The sequence below is a fragment of the Castor canadensis genome, chromosome 11 (genome assembly GCF_047511655.1).
Source record: "Castor canadensis chromosome 11, mCasCan1.hap1v2, whole genome shotgun sequence".
Taxonomy (NCBI): domain Eukaryota; kingdom Metazoa; phylum Chordata; class Mammalia; order Rodentia; family Castoridae; genus Castor; species Castor canadensis.
Window position 1 is genome coordinate 47,395,622 of NC_133396.1, and position 18,708 is coordinate 47,414,329.

The window sequence follows — 18,708 nt, forward strand, 5'->3', positions numbered from 1 at the left end:
ACTGGCATTTATCAATTTAACAATGTGCTTCTGATTTCTTTCCAGTTTTGTTGACTTTTGGAGCATTCATTAAAAAAGAAGTGATTTACTCAGCTGATTAAATATTAAGCAGTATATCAGGCATTACTAAATATTTTAAAAGGTAAAAATGAAAGGTGGTGGATTCTTAGAACAAGAGATGTTCTAATTTCCTGCATGTTTATTGACACTTATTGGTTGTAAGTAATAGCACAGACCAAACCTCTGTGCTTCCTCTTGTCCTTATTTCTGACTAGAGAATCCTAGACTGTAAAACCTGGGCAAGAGCTTCCAAAGAACACTTGATTTAGTTCTCTGTCTCGTGAAGATAAAGCCCCAATCGCTGCAGACTATTGGCTCATGTTCCTTTTGAACACTTCGAGAGACCATCTTTCTTGATAAAAGGAAACTCATTTTGGGACCAGGCAGCAGTAATGGGTTGTGAGTTACCTACAAGTCCTCACTAAGGTTAGGTACATTACACATGCGGCATCTTCTGTCTAGCACTCAGAGAATGCTTACAAGTTAGTTATTATTATTGTTATTATTATTAATATTATGGAAATAGAATCTTGCCGACTAGGAACTCCTGATTCTACTTCCTGAGCCCAGATAGCAGGGGCTATGTGCCATAATGCCTGGCTATCATTTCATCCACAAAATGAGGCTATTCGATCTATTTTATACAGAAACTGAGGCCAAAGAGAAGTACAGTAATTTACTCAAGGTCACAGTTCTGGCAAGTGGCCACGCCAGGATTCATATCAGAGACGTTAACTCTGGGTTTCCCAAGCGCGGTGTACAAAGGGTAGTAAAATCGGCAAACATAAGCCCGAGCCTGTTTCAGGAATTATCCTTGGACAATACAAATTAATGATAAAATAATCTGTCAATACCTCTTATTAAAAGACTAGCCTACATTGAATTATTCAGAGCCCCAAACTTTGCCTTTTTAAAAATCAAGTGTCTCTGTGTGGAGTAAATTGACTACAAATCCTCTAGACTTCTTGGTCATCAATATTTCAACCCATAATTTAACACACACACACACACACACACACACACACACACACACACACCCCTTGTAGAAATCAAGTTCCAGGTCTTTCTGGGAGTCTCCGACGTATGCTTGTGTGACTAAGGAAAAGAATAGCTGAATCACATCTGAAAGAGAATCGTCCCAATTAAAAATCTATAATACAAAGGAAGACAATTAAGGCATTCCATCAGCCTTTTAACCTCAACATTTCTTCCTTCCAAGTCAACCAACCTACTCCTTTCCTTTTATGGGGGAGGGATAATCCCTAAACCCCAGGCAGGAGGGACGACAGCCTGACCCGGGCTCCTGTTACTCTGGAGCCCATCAGGGCCGGAGATACGCCGTGCCACCGGGTCCCTGATGTCCGGCGGGGACAGCGTAGTAAGAGGACTGAGGCAGGGCGTTGAGGTAAGGAGAGCCAGACTCCACGAGGCGCTACAAGTCAGACCAGGGCCTAGGGGAAAAAAAGAGGCTCTTTTCAAGGTGACAGCGGCATGAGCAGTGTCAAAAGCGGCACCGCGTGCGCAAACTCGCCCGCGGGCCCCTCGGTACCACCAAACCGCACAACCGCAGCCGCCAGCCCGCTAGGCGGAAGGCAGTGCGGCTCCGGGCCCGGCCCAGCTCGGCGCATGCGCAGCAGCCCCTCCTCCGCTCCCCTCCCTCTTCCTGGCGGGTCTGGGGCGGCGGCGGCGGCGGCGCGGTGACGTCAGGGCGTTGGGGCAGCTCCTGTGACAGACGGAGCTGGAGCGGCCGGGCGGCGGCGGAGTCCGGCGGCCGAGATAGCGAGTGAGCGAGCGAACGAGCAGCGCCCCAGGCTCTAGGGAGCGAGAAAGAGCAGGAGGGGAGCGCTCGGGCGCGAGGGAGAGAAACCGCGAGCGCCGGGCTTGGGCTCGAGCCCCGGAACGGCTGAGGAGCCCGCCCGCTTCCCTCCCCTCCCCCTCCCCGGGACCGGGCCCAGCGCGCCATCCTCCCCCTCCCTCCTTCCCTCCCTCCCTCCTTCTTCCCTTCCCTCTCCCTCCCCCCTCCCCCGCCGGTGGATGGGAGTGAAGGACGGAAGAGACCCTGCGGAGGCGGCGGTGCAGCGCTCCGGTAAGGCGGCGAGGTCCGTGCCTTTCCCTCTTGTTTCCTCCACCGCGCTCGGGCGGCCGCGGGCCGGGCCCGGCGGCCTGAGGATGTGGCTGCGCCGTTCCCCTCCCTCCCATTCTCCCCTCCCCCTGCCGCCGCCTCCTCCTTCTTCTTCTCTCCTCGCTCTCAAAATGGCGGCCGCGACGGCCGTTGAGTGAGTGGCACGGAGGAGGGGGGCCTGGCCGGTGAGGGCGCTGCCCTCGCTCGCGTCCTCCGGCTGGGCTCCGGGGTGCCGGGGGCCGCCGCCGCCGCCGCTCCATCCGCGGCACTCCCCGACTGGGGATCGCCCTCCTCCCGTCGTGACTTAGCAAGAAAAGTATTCTTGGGTGGGAAGGGCGTGGGGAGCAGGTCACTCTCTGATCTTGGGGAAAGGGCTCGGCCCTCCTCTCCCCGGCGGTGAAGGCGAGCACCGCAGTCTCCACCCCTCCGCCTCTGTGGGCTCTAGGACCCGGCTCAGGCACCCCCAAAGCCTTCCAGGCGCTCCGTCCCGCCCTGTCCTTAGGATGGGGTTGACCTGGGGAGAATGGCCCACTGCCTCCCCGGCCTCCCAGTGCGGCACCCTGTAATGATGAGCGGCCGGACCCCCTGAGCGATCTTCAGCAGCCACCCACCGAATCGAGCAGGGTTTTTCTTTCTGCCTTCGTCTCCTCCGACGGGAGTTGCCTTTTGACGTTGCTAACACTGAGCATCGAGGCTTCCCCCTTCATGTAACCTCGTCTCCCCACTCCTTTAGGAAACGCAGTGCCCCTGCCCATTTATCTTGTCTAGCCTCGCAGGTGAGAAAATGCCTTTGAGATGGTGGGCAGATTGTGACTGTCGCCCTCGAAACATCACAGCGAACAGGAGGTGGTTTTCGGTATCTGAGATAGGAGAGAGCAAGGTCTCTGGCTTTATTTATTATTCTGCCTTTCTTCAGTGACTTAGCAAGAAACTCCTTGGGATGAGGATAGAAAATTTTTCTTCGGAGATGAGTGTAATTCATATCAGGCCTTCGGTTAAGAAATTGTGCTTTTGAAGAGAAGGAACAGATTTGTGGTATCTTCTCAATGGGCGATGTCATGCCAAGGTCCCCCCACCCCCTTTCCTTAAGAGGCAACGGAATAAAATAAAGGTATCACTGTTATTTCGCCTCCCCTTTAAGTACACAATCCTTGAGATTAGTAACATTTTAAAGGTTTAACAAAACTGGCCATTTTTGGTAATTCTATTTTTGTTGGGGGTGGGTTGTTTTGTGAATTTCTTTTTGAGGCTAGGGCGGAGGAGACCCTTGGGCCTTTCATACCAGCAACGTTGTCTTCCCTCCCCTTTTGCCACAGTGTTTCCTTAAATTTTACCCGTCTGCAGAGCGTAATTGCTGCACGGTTCAATCCCTTAATCAGGAATATTTCCTACTTCGAATATGCCAGTAGCAATATAATGTTGAATATATATAAATCTTTTACTTTAAAAATTATGGTTTGGTTTTAAGGCATGAGCTAGCCTTTAATCTCCAATGAATGTCTTTCAGGATACTTTTACCAAATAATTGGCAGTTGTAAATTCCAGTTCTTATTAAAACAGAAGAGTAATCTGTATTTAGGGTGATTTATTCCTTCACCTTCTATTTTAAATCATTGGATTGTTCAGAGAGGATTTCCTAAAACTCCCTCCATGTACCAGCGAGATATATATATATATATATATATACACATATATATACACATATATATGTTTAATATATATATTTTATATATATATAATATATTCAGAGAAAGGAACCCAGTTTTTCACATAAATATTTCTGCATATGTTGACTTCAATGGAGCCAGCCCTATTTTGGTACTCCCACCTCCTTTTTAAAAAATGGGCTAATATTTGTGGATGCTGTGAACAGCCATTGAGCCGAGAAGACTGGGTGGAGTAAGGGAGCAGAAGCTGTGAAATGCTAGATTGCCCTTTGAAAGCATATTTTCTTCCTTATGCTTTGTAAGGTTATTTGATACTAATTATAGCTAAACAAAGGCATTTCTCTGTAGTAAATCTTAATAGTTCACATTTTCCACTTTTTTTTTTTTTGCAAGATGGGGACTGAATAATTGGGATAAAAGCAGTGTCCCTCCCAAAGCAGACACTTATTGTCTATATATTTGTGTGAATAGGTAAATATGTAAAATACAAGTACAAACTAAATACTCTTGTTAATGTTTTTAATTATTCTAATCAAATGTAAATAAATGCTAGAAATATTTAGCAAGAAATAGTAGGTATGCCACAAAAAAATCTAGTAAGTACTGCAAATGTTTTCTTTTACTTCAGTTTGAACTAAAACATTGACTATTTTTGATTTTTAAGTAGTGAACATTGAAGATGAAAAATGAGATAATTTCTGTTAAAAGCTTCTTATACAGACCTTTTCTCTTGTGTTGTTCCTTAAAAGGGACCTTTTTGTGAGATACTATCTTACATAGGGGTAGGTCAACTTTAATTAATATGGGTAGTAGGCATTTTTTTTTTTTTAAAGAATTTCGAGTTCATGTGGTAATGAGATTTTGACGAGTCTTACAAGTGTTTGTCAATTTATGTTATATTTTTATTGTTTTGTTCTTAATGTGATTAGAAAGTGGAAGGGTTAATATGGTGAGGAATGAATAGGTTGAGAATGTTAATTCCCTATATTGTATGTCTGACATATTTCCATTCCTACTGTTTGTAGTTATAAAAGTACACTGAGTGGTGATTTTTCAGCAATCAGGAGCTTAAGATAATTTGACTTGAGTACAAAAGGAATGTATGTGTGTGCACATTTCTGGTACATGTGGCAGGATCTTTTGCTTAATTTGGAGATCTAGTTTTTAAATTCTTCACAGTCCTGTATGTATAAAACTTCTAATGAGAGTAGGATGAATTTCATTTTTTAGTAATAGTGGTATCTTTTTAAATCCTATTATATAGGATTTAAATATTTTCCAGATAATATCTCTAATATAAAGAGATTTGGATTTTTTCCTGGGAAGGAAAAGTCAGTATCTCATAATATTTGTTTTTCTACTTTAGAACATCCATGTTGTATTGTCTGTATTATATTTTTTAAAAGGAATGTAAATGTTTCCCTTTTGGTTATATATTAGGTTTTATGTATATGTAAATGACTTGACTTTATGGCTTATATTTTAAGTATCCAGGAGAAGAATAAGACCTTTTTTGTTTACATGTGGTTCATATTACTCACAATTTATCATCTTAATAAATAAGCTATAGAAATTGTAATTTTTGTCAGTATTAAGACAGTTGTGTTAAAAAACAAGCCCAAAGCAAAACGTTAGGCAAAGTGAATTTTCCAGTTCTTCCCATTGAGTTCTGAAACAGTGAGTCACGCACATTTTTGCCAGAGGGACTTGAGGCTCATTTGGTTTTAAACTGAACTGGCCATGTCTGCAGTGGTCCCTTTAGGTTTTTCTTTTTTTTTCTTTCTTTTTTTTTTTTTTTTTGCAGCGCTGGAGATAGAACCCAGGGCTTGCCACCTGAATGTACTGTCCCACTAAGCTACCTCCACCCCCACACACAGATATTTTTTACTTGCCTCTAAGTCTCTGTTGTGAAAATATTTAATAATGACAGGTTACCTGTTTTTATGTACTTTGGTAAGAGAATTAAGTTTGAAGTGGAAATTGTTTGCCACTGTTCTGACTGGGGTTTGAAGTCAGGGCTTCATGCTTGCAAAGCAGGCACTTTTCCTCTTTTTTATTTTCTGTGGCACTGGGGTTTGAACTCAGGGCCTAAACCTTGAGCCACTCTACCAGCCCTTTTTTTGATGTTTTTTTTTTGAGATAGGGTCTCAAGAACTATTTGCCTGAGCTGGCCTCAAACTGAGAGCCTACTGATCTCTGCCTCTTGAGTAGCCAGGATTATAGGTATGAGCCACTGGCTGCCACTGTTTTTGTGTCTTGTAAAACTGTTAAATGGTTTTTACTTGATAAGTTGCTGTATTTAAAATAATACTAATGGTATACAATATGAATACTGAAAAGAAAAGCATATCTACTTGTATTTTATGAAGAAAGATGTTATATTTTATAAGCCTAATAGTTGACTGCAGTGAAGTCTTTTTGCATTGTTCTAGCATTGTTGCTGGTTTTGTATGACACTTTGCCCCAGTCATTTAAGTGGGACTTTACCTTCTGCTAGGTATATAATTTTTATCCTTGGCATAGCAGTTACAGATTTTAATTGATACTCGTGGCTTTATACCCACTGGATGTAAGCATCATACATAAGTGCTCATTTTGACTTGTTTTCTCTTTAAAAGATAGTGGCTTTTGATCAAAACTGTGTAGTTAGTATTAATCTGCATTTGTCAAGGATGCTTCTGGAATGGTATTCTCTAAAGTATCATTGAACATTGTCATAAGCTTTCCTGTAAAACTTTATTAATATCGAACTTGGTATCTATTTTTGTTTGTTATTTCAGTGACTTTTTGAGGTAGATTGGTATATTTATGGATAAAAGAACTAAAATTCTGAAAATTTTTTTTCAGAGGTTAAGGTCAGTGACTAGTTTGAGGTAAATCTTAGTCACTGAACCACTTGGGTATTGGCTTACATGATAAAATACTCTCTTTTCTTTTTATAGTGATTAAACTTACTTTTTTTTTTTTTTTTTTTTAAAGAATTTGTTAGCATTTAATGAACTTCCCTTCATGACTTCAAGCCGCCAGGACACAGGTCCCCCCCCCCCCCCAAACACCCTTAATCTTTTCCTTAGCTCTTCTGCTGAAGAATTTGGCCTCAGGATGATGGGCTGCTTTGGAAGCTTTCCCTTTCCTGGAATTTTGTAGTAGCCCTAGAAGGAGAGAGATTTACAGTATGTCATAGCAGATACCAACTCCCTAAAGGCCATAAAGAAAAGGACCTGCCAACCCAAACTTTCTGGGATCCAGACTACCATGTTTCTGATCTGGACACTTAACATGGGCACTGAGCACCCCTCACCAGTGAATCAAGACCAGCAGATTCTGTCCAAGAATTCTAGCACACCAGGACAAGTGCTCTGTCAGGATGTGACTCTAGTCTTGGCTAAACTTAACTTTTAAATTTTATTTTTTGATAAACTTTTTTTTGGGGGGCAGCACTTGGGGTTTGAACTTGGTCTCATGCTTGCTACGCAGGCATTCTACTGCTTGAGCCACTTCACCAGCTTAAATTTCATTTTTTAGAATGGTGACAATCTGGCATTTATTGCCCGCATCATTTAAATAGGCATGGGTCAACTACCATCTTGTATTTGTTATTTTGCATGCATAAGGCCTTGAACATTTGAGTAGGAACTACCAGAAAGTGCCTAATACTGCTTTAAGGATAGTATTAATAAGTAAATACTTGTTGTCTTTGATGGAATGCAGGATTATGTGAAAAAAAGTATGCTAGGGTAGGGGTATAAGCAACTGTCTAGTGTGCACTAGACCCTGGGATCCACGGGGGAGGGGGGACGTTGATTGGCTATCCTAAAGTTCTTTGCAAATCTGCTGATTATCTCTTCAGAGTTAGGGTGATACTCCTCCATGGAGATTTTATTTTGTCCCAGGGAACAAAATTATACTTCCATAAAATTTTCAGCTTTGAGAAGTGAATTAACCAGATAAATGATATACACATTTTGGTTATCTGCTGTAGGGGCTCTTGTGTTGACAAGAATCGGCAGTCAACTGAGGCTAAGAAATTTTCAGAGAAAACTGTCTTTTGATAATAGTAAAATTAAGAACCTGGGGAAAATGTCAGGAATTTTATTTTTATTTTTTTAGGTGCTGGAGGGTGAACCCAAGGCCTTGTGTATACTAAGCATGTGCTCTTCCATTGAGTTATACCAACAGACCCAAGAATTCTAATTTTTGAAAGCATTATAAAAAGTTTTATGTTTTGCACATTGTGGATTAATCCAGTTTTAATTTATGGCAAAGATAGAAGGGTATGTTTGTTTTCTTTTGGCAGGACTGGGGTTTGAACTTAGGGTATACACCTTAAGCCAGTCCACCAGCCCTTTTTTGTGATTTTTTTTTTTCCAAGATAGGTGCGAATTGTTTGCCTAAGCTGGCTTTGAGCCTCAGTCTTCCTGATCTCTGCTTCTAACTAGCTAGGATTAAAGGCGTGATCCACCAGTGCCTGGCTTTTTTTTTTTTTTTTCCCAAGGACTATCTTAAGGTACAGTTTAACCATATAAGCAAACATGCATTTCTCTCTTCTCTCTCTCTCTCTCTCTCTCTCTCTCTCTCTCTGTCTCTTTCTCTCTCTCTTTTCGTTTGTTTTTTGGTGGGAGTGGAGTTGAACTCAGTTAGAACTTCATGCTTGTAAAGCAGGCAGTCTACCACTTGAGCCACACCTCCAACCTATTGTATTTTTGTTATTTTGGCGATGGGATCTCGGGAGCTATTTCCCTGGTCTGGCCTGGATCCTCCTGATCTCAGCTTCCCAAGTAACTAGGATTATAGGCATAAGCTACTGGTAACCAACATAAATTCATTAATATAGGCCTTACAACTTTTTTTTTCTTTTTTTAACCTCAGGGTCTGATGCTTGCTAGGTGGACATGCACATTCTATAACCTGAGCCATGACCCTATCTTCCTTCCCAACCCCCTCCACTTTCATTTGTGGTATAGGGTTTGAACTCAGGGCTTATACCTTGAGCCACTCCATCAAGCCTTTTTTATTTAGGGTTTTTTCTGAGATAGGATCTTATGAACTGTTCACCAGGGCTGGCTTCAAACTGTGATCCTCCTGATCTCTGCCTCCTGAGTAGCTAGGATTACAGGGTGAGCCACTGGCACCCAGCTAAATTTGATGCCTTAAACATAAAATTATGTTGCAAATAAGCAACTACATTTATTTTAACAATCAGAACTTTCTGTTTTGAGATTTGGGGTGGGGGGAGTCTCACTATGTTGCCCAGGCTGGTCTTGAACTTATGAGTTCAAAATATCTTCTTGCTTCCTGCATAGCTGGGACTATAGGCATCTGTCACCATGCCTGGCAGTAATGAGAACACTTTTTGTTTGAAATTTTAATCATTAATTTAAAAATCTTTACATCCCTTACTTACTTACTTACCCACTTACTCATTTTTGCAGTGCTGGGCTTTGCCCATGCTAGGCAAGTGCTCTACTGCTGAGCTACATCCACAGCCCTCCCCTCCCATTTTAAAAACAACTTTTATTTTGGAGTAATTTTAGATATATCAAAAAGTTATAAAGATAGTATAGAGAGTTCCTGAATGTACCTCACAGCCAATTTTCCTTATTGTTAAGATCTTAAATTTCTGTGTGGTACAACTATCAAAATTAAGAAACTAATCTTGGTAATATTAGCTAAACTTGAGACTACAGTTTTTTTCTTGCTGTCTTCTTTTTTCTGCTCTAGGTCGGATATGAGTTACCACATTGCATTTGGTTGTATTATCTGTCTGGTCTCTTGGTCTTTGACAGTTTGTCAGTCACCTTTTGTTTTTCATGGCCATGACAGTTATTTTTTCTAAATTAGTATGTTAACTATACAAAAAGGTTTCATTGTGCTACTTCCATACATTAATGTACTTTGATCAAATTTACCCTCTCTGTTTCTCTTATCTCTCCTTCCTCCTACCTTGACAGTCTTGAATGGTACTGGTTGAATGTACTCCACCTATGTTTGTCTGATTTTTTTTTTTTTTCTTGTGGTACTGAGGGTTGAACTCAGGACCTCACAGTTGCTTGGCAGGCCCTCTACCACTTGAGCCACTTTGCCTGCCCTGTGCGATGTTTATTTTTATAGTTGAGACTAGACCCGTGGGTTTTTATCGGGGGGAAAAAAAAATGTCCCAGTTGTGAAATGCACTTCATCACATCCTATCAGGCACCAACATCATTGGTGATGTGAATCTTCATCCCTTTGTTAATGTGGTGTTTGCCAGTTTTATCACCTGTGAATTTATTATTTTTCTCTTCCCTACTTTATCTTTAGGAAACAAGCCAGGTTCTAATGGGAAAGCGTCCATATAACATTATTTGGAATGTGTCTGTAAGGCAGATTTGTCTTCTCTCACCACTTATTTTATATTTTTGGTAGTACTATTACCCATGTGGTCTCAGGAGACCTGGTTTAGAAAATCTCAAGTCCTTGTGTCTTTTGAACAAAGAACTGGATGGAGGCACAGATTGCAAAGCAGTAGTAAAGCTTTGTTGAAATGAAAAGGAAAGTATAGGCACCACAAGAGAAAGGGTGACGGGCTTTGGCCAGAGGGTACAGAAGTCCCATCTTTGTTTAAAGAGCAATTTATAGGTTGTATGGGTAAATGGTCTGCCTGTCTCAGTATTGGGTTTTGAATTCAGGACCATGTGTTTGCTATGCAAGCACTCCACCACTTATGCCACACCACCAGCCCTTCCCCACTTGTTAAAACAAGTTACATCTTTGTTTTAACTGTCAGGACATTTTGTTTAGCATTTTGAGTATTATTAGTTTAAATAACAGCCAGTTTTTCCTAGTTTTTTTTTTTTTAATGAGTTTAGGTTTTACTATGTCTTAAGATGTTTTAACATACATAATAGGTAGGATAATAAAGATCAAACAGAGAGTTTTTGAAGAAGCTATATATAAGTATATATTACTCTAGAATACTGAGCGTAAGGTCAGTAAAATTTGTTATTAAGACTGATGTAAATAAGGACTTGGAATTTTAGAGAAGAGCTAATTTACGGTCTTGTTTAGAGGGAAACTGTTGTGATCTGAGGAGCAAGGCAAATGGGGTTTCTTACTGTAGTAAAGTAAGTTCTGTGCTAGTAGTTGGATGAATCTTATTCTCTTGCCCCAAAATAACATACTGCAGCAGAAAACAAACTGTTTTGACTGATTAGAGCCTTATTTTAAAATAGAGCTTGTAGGTTCATGTCCTGAAAGAGATTTATTTTATGTAAAGCTTAATTAATTAATTAGTTTATATTTAGCTGCACTGGGATTTGAATTCAGGGACTTATGCTTCCTGGACAGGTGCTCTTACTGCTTGATCCACTCCACCAATCCTTTTTTGTGATGGGTGTTTTTGAGATTAGGTCTCTTGAAGTATTTGCCCAGGGCTGGCTTTGAACTGTATACCTCCTGATCTGTGTCTCCTAAGTAGCTAGGGTTAAAGACATGTCCTGCCTGGGTTTCTTTCCTTTGTTTTTTTTTTTTTTTTTTTTTTTTTGTGGTACTGGGGTTTGAACTCAGGACCCTATGCTTGCTAGGCAGGCCCTCTATCCCCTGAGCCATTCCACCAGCCCCCGGGTTTCTATTTTTTAAAACATCCAGTGCCATTAAATATTTTTGTTTTTCTTTTAATTTTTCATACTAGTAAATATTTTTTAAACTAAACAATACACTAAGGATTAGGGCAACAAACATGATTGTCAGCTTTTGCCTTCAAAAATCTTAAAAGTTTATAAATACTTGACATGTAAAGGTGATATAATCAAAATATATACTTGGTGGTATGAGTGAGAGCTTAGAATTTTCAAGGAAGTCTTAAAGATGTTGGCTGAAGATTTTTGAAGAAAGCCTGTTATGTTCTTTGGGATTAGTGGGGAGAATGTTAATTTGTACAGAGGAAGTCATTTGTACAGAAAGAATAGTTGGTAAGTTTAAGGATACTTCATATGGTTCAGTTTGGGAGACATAGCATGTGAGATTGGAGCAAATACTTCATCTAGCCTGTTGAGCAGGCCGGCTGCTGCATGAACCATGTGTATTGGAATTACCCATTACAAATGAATATTTCTATCTCCGTTTTAGACTTAGGCAATCAGAATTTCATGTGGTAGCACCAGGGATATTTACATTTTCAGTAACCCCCTAGTTGATTGTTTTAGAGAATCACGGCTTTTGCCCTTGTGGTACCAGTGGAGGATTTTAGTAAATGACATTATTATTATTAGTAGTAGTATTTTTTGGTGGTATTGAAGTTTGAACTTAGTTACTTTCTGAATAGGTTTCACTTTTACGCCCAGCCTGGACTGCTGTCCTCCCATTTTTTGCATCCTGCTAGTTGGTATGACAGGTGTGAACTGCCATGCTCACCTTTTTTTGGTTGAGATGGGGTCTCTCAAGCTTTTTTTCTGGCTGGCCTTAAACCATAGTTACAGTTGTGAACCACTACACTGGCCTTTTTTTTTGGTGGTACTGGGGTTTGAATTAAGGGCTTTGGGGTTTGTTCTTGCGAGCTAGGTGCTTTACCATTTGATTTAACCCCCCAGCCCAGCTAAATGACATCTTTAGATTTGCCTTTTAGAGAAGCACTTGTCAGCATTGTGGAAGATGCAGCTGTAGAGGCTGATAGGCCCAAGAGGAGACTAAGTGAAAATGTAGGTTGAAAGTACGAATTTGAAAGGGGATTTATTTAGTATATATAAAATTTGTTTGATATGGGAAATGCAGGAGGTGAGGGATGAGGAAAATAAGGAATTGATTTTTCTTTCTTTGGGTTTGGACTATTGAATAGATGTGGGTATTATATAAAGTGATAAGAAAAGATATTAAAAAATTCATTCGTGCTGGGTGCAGGTGCTCATGGCTGTAATCCTAGCTACTCAGGAGGCAGAGATAAGGAAGATCGCTGTTGAAAGCCAGCCCGGACAAATAGTTGTGAGACCTGTCTCAAAAAAAACTTCACAGAAAAGGACTAGTGGAGTGGCTCAAGGTATAGGTCCTGAGATTGGTGGAGTGGCTCAAGGTATAGGCCCTAGGTTCAAATCCCAGCACCACACACAAAAAAATTCATTCTTTCATCAAAATGTATTCAATGTACTCTACTGTAGGAACTATGCTGAGGTACTTCAAGGTTCTTTAGGCAGAAGAGACAGCAAGAATACAGTCAAAAAGGTTACAAAGTGAGGAGGGTATGGGACTCGGTGTTACTGAAGTATAAGGTGAGGCTTGATTAGAAATGGAACTTGACATATGGGCAGGAGCCAGCTCTAATCAAACACTATTAAAAAAATGTATACTTTAGGAAATACAGTGGCAGCAAAGTATGGTGGCTAAGAGCTCAGACTTTGGAGCCTAGATACCTGGATTTAACTTCCAGCTCTGTTGCTTACATAATGTGTTTTATTGGACCAGGTAAATTCTCCTAGATTGTTGTGAGGAAGAGCAAATTGATATTTGTAAAACACTTAAAATAGTGCCTTACTTACTGTAAGTACTATAAAAATATTTGTTAAATACATTTTAAAAAGTGAGCCAATGAAGGGTTGTTTATAAATAAAGTGATAGGATCAGGTTGTATTTTAAACAGATGACCCCAGGGGTTGTGTAGTGGATAGATGTTAGCAGGTTAAGACTGGATTAGGGAGATGTGTTGAAATTAGTACAGGTAAGAGATGATGTGTAAGGTAATGGTACTGGTCTAGATGGACATGAGAGAATGAATAAATGTTGAGGGGGTAAACTTTGCAGGACAAAGAAATTGGTTGGATATAAAAGAAAGGAGGGATCAAGGTCGACAAAGTATTTTGAACATTTTTTCTTATGTTGTGGTTCAATTTCAGGGCCTTTCACTTTAGGTAAGTGTTCAACCCCATTGAGTTACATCTCCCCCAGCCTCATTATTTATAGCATTTTTTGGGGGATTGGGGAGTGGTACTGGGGTTTGAACTCATGACCTCATGCTTGCTGGACAGGCACCCTACCACTTGAACACTCTGCCAGCCCTATTTATGACATTTTGAAAAGAAACATTCTTTAAAGAACTTTAGTTCTTCTGTATAATCTATGCTAGTAATAGTTGATGTTTTGGGGGTATGTTGTGATATTTCCTTTAGAATAAGAACTAATGCTTAAGATGGTTTTCAGTCTCTCTAGATTTATGGGCCCTTGTGTTTTCTCGACCATTATGCAGAAAACTCATTTAGCCAAGTTTCAAAGAACGAGAATGCTTTAAATAATGGTTTAGTTATATTGCTTTGTTACAATTTTATTTTGAAATGTGATTACAAAGATAATAGCACCATGGTAATACTGTAAAATTTTGAAGTCACTGCTGAATTATTAGAGACAAATTAAAAATTCATTTTACTATATCCAAAATTTTCATTAAATTTTAATATCCTTATCATTTATTTGCACTTTAGACAGATCTTAGCTTGGATAAATCTTAGCCAAATCTTTCCATAGATTTTTTTTTCTTTTTTTTGCTTTGTTTACTTGGGGATGGGGTCTTGTTAGCTATTTGTTTGGGTTGGCCTTGACTCTGGATCCTCCCATCTAGCTAGGATCACATGTGTGAGCCAAGGGTCATATGGGCTTCATCCTTTTTTTCATTGCCTGCCATATTTTCTTTCTTTTTTGCAGTACTGGGGTTTAAACTCAGGTCCTACACCACCTTGAGCCACTCCACCATCCTTTTTTTGTGATGGGTTTTTTAGAGATAGGGTCTCCAGAACTATTTGCTGTGGCTGACTTCCAACCTTGATCCTCCTGGTCTCTGTCTCCTGAGTAGCTAGGATTACAGGTGTGAGCCACTGGTGCCTGGTACCTGCTGTGTGTTTCTGTGATTTACCCTTAGGAAGAACTTTGTGTTCTTTAATGTATCCTCTTCCTTTAATCTGTCCTTCGAATCTACGTATCAGATTCATCATTTCCAGACAGCCTTTCCTAATTTTTTTCTACCCAGAAGAAACTTTTTTCTGTATTCATGCTATGGTACTTACTACTTTTCCCCTTGTTATTGTTTATATAAAAAGTTTTATCTGATATATAAAGCAAGCAAATGAATTTAAAGAGCCTAGGGACAGAACTTAATACATAGTAAATAATATTATTGTTATTGTTGTAATATTATTATTATTGTAGTAATAGTGAAGATGATTAAGATGGATGATGATAATAGTAATAGGAAAGTTGCCTATACCTGTACCTTCTTGGGATGGCAAAACTGATTTGTTCTCTGTCCTTGGATACTAGGAAAACAATATTTCTTTTTTTTCTCTTTTGATGAGACTGGAGTTTGAACTTAGGGCTTCATGCTCATAATGCTGGTTCTCTACTGCTTGAGCCAAACCCCAGTCCATTTTGCTCTGGTTATTTTGGAGGTGAGGGTATATTGAACTATATGCCTGGGCTGACTGCAGTCCTCTCTATCTCAGCTTTCCAAGTGGCTAGGATTACAGGGATGAGCCAGCTGTATTTACTTTGTGTATGTTTGTAAAAGTACAAAAGTGAAATTACTGTCTTTGTGCCACTTCAATTTCTGAGCTGTAGTGAGGGAAATGCAAGGGTGGATAGCCCCTTAAATTTTGTAAATGGGAAAATAGAAAGTTTTTTTTTTTGTAAATGGAAAAGTAGGAAGTTAGACAGTTTGGCTAGAATCACAGGGCAAGTGAATGGCCAAGGTGATTTTTGTCCCCCCGTTTGGTACTGGGGACCAAACTCAGGGCCTCACACATTGATGCAGTGGTTCTACTGCTGAGCTCTACACCCCAGCCCCAAGATATTTCAGCCTCAACTATCGAATCCAAAATCCTGCACAGTGGAGCATCAAAAGTATAGGACTGGCAAGCTGTGGTCACATACCTATAATCCCAGCTACTTGGGGGGCTGAGACAGGAAGATCCCATGTTCAAAGGCAAGCCTGGGCAACCTATCAAGACATGTCTCACAAACAAAAACAAAAAGGTATAGGATTTAATTCTTCCAATGCTTTTTTATCCATATCCAACTTGTTACCTGTCAGAGGGCCTGTCATGAGATCTGTGTTCAATCAGAAAAGTACGTCTTATTTTTCTTTATGGTAGTTATTTATAGTTTATTTTTATTATAGAATATGTCACATAATGTATGGGAAATAGTAATAGTAATACAATAAAATAATCCATGTAACTACTACCACAATTTGACTGTATGTTAACATTTTGTCATATTTGCTTTAGAGCTTTTTTTAAAAAAAAAGAAATAAAGTGTTATTACAATTACAGTTGTCATTTTTTTTTTTTTGCAGTACTGGGACTCGAACTTGGGGCCTACACCTTGAGCCACTCCACCAACCCTTTTTGAAAAGAGTTTTTTTTTGAGATAGTGTCTCTTGAACTATTTTTCCGGGCTGGTTTCAAACCTCGGTCCTCTTGATCTCTGCCTCCTGAGTAGCTAAAATTATAGGTGTGAACCACGGGCACCCATGGTTGCCCAAAGTGTACATGTCACTTTTGTACACTTTTTCCAGTTCCATTCTTTCCTTTATTCCCAATGGTAAACTTCTTCCACTGTATATATCCTTCGTTTCATGTTCTTGTACCTTTACTATACATGTATGATTCTATAAGCTCTGTATAGTAATGCTTTGTAGATTGTTAGAATTTACATGTTACATTGTTGATTCAGATAGATCTAGTTTATTATGTTTTTTTATTTTATATAAATATAGTTTCTTTATATCTAGAGCTCAGAAATAAGTATTTAGATTGCTCCCAACATTGCATTGTTACAGACAGTGCTGCAGTGAACATGGGGAAGGTATTTACAAATGAAATGATCTAATTTATTTATTTTTTGACGCTTTTTGTTATTGTGCTGGGGATAGTTTGTTTCTGTATTGCAGAATTGATCCTCAGGTAAAATACAATATTTCTTTAGTAATTTTTATGCTTTGGATTGGAAAAAGAGTGAATAATATTGTTGGCATCAGTTTTATAGAGTCCTAAGTTTTGTTCCCTTTTTAAAAATTTCCTCAACCATTCAAACAACCTGTATTTAGTACCTCACCAGGGGCTGCGTATTGGCAGCCTGCAGGCCAGACGGTTTGTAAATATATTTCTCTTGGCCTTGCATAGTTAAAACATTTTTTTGAGCCAACATTTTAAAAAATCAGCTGTTTTACATGGAAATCTTTTTTTGGAATATCCTGAAAAATTAGAAACTCAGATAACAGTGGGTACCATATTTTCCAACAGTTATCCCAAACCAAGTAACAGCTGCCTTTCTTTAACTGAGTATAACTTCTCCTACCACTCCTTGATGCTGTTTATTATTGTACTTATATTGTTGTTTACCATAAGAAACACTTCTCAATTGGTAATGTGTCTATCAAAAATGAAAAAGTAGTCGGATGATGGTGGCTCATGCCTGTAATCCTACCTAATAAGGAGGCAGAGATCAGGAGGATGGAAGTTTGAAGCCATCTCGAGCGTACGGTTCTAGAGACCCTATCTTGAAAATACTCAACATGAAAGGCTGGCAGAGTGGCTCAAACGGAAGAGTGCCTGTCTACCAAGTGCGAAGCCCAGAGTTCAAACCCCAGTACCACAAAAAAAGAAAAGAAAAAAAGTAGCCAGGCATAGCGACTCAAGCCTGTAACCATAACTGCTTGGGAGGCAGAGATGAGGAGGATCATAGTTCGAAGCCTGCTCCTGAAAATATTCAAGATCCCATCTCAACCACTGGCTGGATGTGGTGATGCATATCTGCCATCCTAGCTACATGGGGAAGCACTATAGGATGATCATGGTCCAGGCCTGCCCAGGCATAAAGCGAGACCCTAGCTAAAAAGTAACCAGTGCAAAAAGGGCTGATGGAGTGGCTCAAGTGGCAGAGCACCTGCCTATTAAGCACAATACCCTGAGTTCAAGCCCCCAGTACTGCCAAAAAAGAAAAGTATAAGTAGGCACTTTTTTTTTTTTTTCGGTGGTACTGGGGTTTGAACTTAAGGACTCATGCTTACCTAGTAGACAGTTTTAATATTGAAGAAAAGAAGAAAACATTTTTCTTTAGAGGTGAAAAAATTTTAGTGTGATTAATACATACATAAAATGAGTCATGTAAGAGTACAGCCTTGCCTGCTTTACTTATTTATATCATTTGTATTGTTCTCTGTAGGTGTTTGTGATCCTTGCATTTTTGTGCAACTAACTATTAAGACTGCCCATAGTGCAGTGTATGTTATTTATTTTTTTAGTGGCACTGGGGCTTAAACTCAGGGACTTATGCTTGCTAAGCAGGCACTCTGTTGCTTCAGCCACGCCACCAGCACAAGTGTAGGTTTTAAAACATTCAAAAACAGTAAACATTGAAGTTCTGTACAAATGCAAGATATTTACCAGTTCTTTTTATATATAATCTTGTTCCAGAAAGTTTTTTATTTTTTATTTTTTGGGGCTTAAACTCAGGGGTTTTGTTTTGCTAGGCAGGTGTTCTACCATTTGAGCCATACCTCTAGCCTTCCAGAAAGATTTAAGGAGAATTGAAAACTGGTGTTATCAAGGATCTTTTCCAGAGGCTGCAAATGGATGGTTTAGGATTTAGTTCGAATACATTTTTGTCTGTCTGACTGCTTAGTAGTATTGGGGTCTTTTTGGGGGAGATGCTGAGGATTGAACCCAGGGCTTCATGAATGCTAATAAACATATGCTCTCAAAGTGAACTACATCCACGGCCCCAGTAATTGAACTTATTTTGAAAAACGGGGCTGTTTTATTTCTCGCTTATTTACATTTTTCACCTGTGTCGTTACTCTCTATTTGATTGTAACACCTTTAGGCATTTTATAAGGAACTATAT

At 39.9% G+C, this 18,708-nt stretch overlaps 1 protein-coding gene and 1 non-coding gene across 3 annotated transcripts in view; one reads left to right on the plus strand and one right to left on the minus strand.

The window, feature by feature from the left end:
- Positions 1 to 1,774: 1,774 nt before the first annotated feature.
- Pafah1b1 (platelet activating factor acetylhydrolase 1b regulatory subunit 1) overlaps positions 1,775 to 18,708 on the plus strand; it is a 66,692-nt gene continuing 49,758 nt past the window's right edge. The window contains exon 1 of one of the 2 annotated variants that reach the window (XM_020186346.2): positions 1,775 to 2,159. The gene's annotated coding sequence lies outside the window, so the exon portion shown is untranslated. The remainder of the gene's footprint in view (positions 2,160 to 18,708) is intronic. The other variant, XM_020186337.2, reaches the window with a different exon arrangement.
- Positions 7,103 to 7,235, minus strand: LOC141414437 (small nucleolar RNA SNORA3/SNORA45 family). Its single transcript, XR_012439465.1, has one exon. It is a non-coding gene; the product is annotated as a small nucleolar RNA SNORA3/SNORA45 family (small nucleolar RNA).